At 35.8% G+C, this 1,224-nt stretch overlaps 1 pseudogene; it reads right to left on the bottom strand.

The window, feature by feature from the left end:
• Positions 1–1,224, bottom strand: part of LOC105824420 — a 167,008-nt pseudogene that overhangs the window by 164,797 nt on the left and 987 nt on the right.

Genomic DNA, 1,224 nt, shown 5'->3' with positions numbered 1-1,224 from the left:
TATAATTAATATCTTTATCTTGTTGTATTTCCAGGCTATAATTTTTGTCCTATTATGTAAATGTTCTATGTATTTACTTGCAGTGGGATCAGAATTGTTGAGTCCCTGATAATCAGATCTTGGTTGTCAGTGGCATGGTACAGCACCCAACATGTTAATAACTGATACAGCCATGTTATGCTTTTGAAACCAAATAATAGCAATTGCTGGCTTGAGTAAAAAAAAGAGAGAGGCAAATGGACTGGAACACAAAAGACCACATTGTTGGCTAATTTGGCTAAGAAAATGCATACTTCTTTATAGATATTTAGGCATGATGTGCTTGAATGCAAATAACATATTTTTATAAATTAATACTCTTTGTTGATAGGCTTGGCTTATTTCGTTGACAAAGTTTGGATTGCTCTGGAAATAAATTTCAGGAGAAAGTGCCAAACCTTATATTTCTTCCTGATACACTCATGATATACTTGAGTGATTATCATCATCTGAACATTTTCCTGCAAGAAACAACTACAGACACAGCATTGAATTCACTGCTAGGGAATACAGAAATAATATAAAACACAGTCTTACCATGAAGCTAATAATCTTTTGTGAAAAATGAGGCACATGTAGAGAATGACTTGAAAATAATGCAGGAAACTATGTATTAAATCACATAGTGCAGGTATCTTCTACTCTCTTGGACTAGGGAGTGTTGGGAGACAATTATCCATAGGTCTCTCTAGTTTCTGCATGCTGGTAAGCAGAGATGCTAAATGCTTTTCTTCTGAATTAGCCTTTTAAGTATGTTTGTATAGTTAACACTCTCGGAAGATAAAGATAGCGTCTTCCTCTAGAGCAAACAATAGGCATGCTTACACCCATTATAAAAGATTCAGGTTCCCTAGGATTAGGATTTCTGTCATGCAGCACAATCCACTGTATGTTCAGGCATCCATTTCCTTCACCTGATGGGGCCTGGGGACAAGGATACCTAATACAGTATACTGATGTTCATGATGCTTGCTGTGTTATAAGTTATACAATCCCTTATCTCTGATCCCAGAATCTCATGTCTTCTGCCAACATCTATGACTGTGGCAGACTAACATGTTAGCTTGTTTGTTTTGTTTTCTTTCTTTCTTTCTCTCTTTCTTCTTCTTCTTCTTCTTCTTCTTCTTCTTCTTCTTCTTCTTCTTCTTCTTCTTCTTCTTCTTCTTCTTCTTCTTCTTCTTCTTC

The sequence above is a fragment of the Propithecus coquereli genome, unplaced genomic scaffold, assembly GCF_000956105.1.
Source record: "Propithecus coquereli isolate 6110/MARCELLA unplaced genomic scaffold, Pcoq_1.0 Scaffold74, whole genome shotgun sequence".
NCBI classification, from domain to species: Eukaryota; Metazoa; Chordata; class Mammalia; order Primates; family Indriidae; genus Propithecus; species Propithecus coquereli.
Note: the sequence above shows the minus strand (reverse complement) of the source record. Positions and strands in the feature narration are given on the sequence as shown.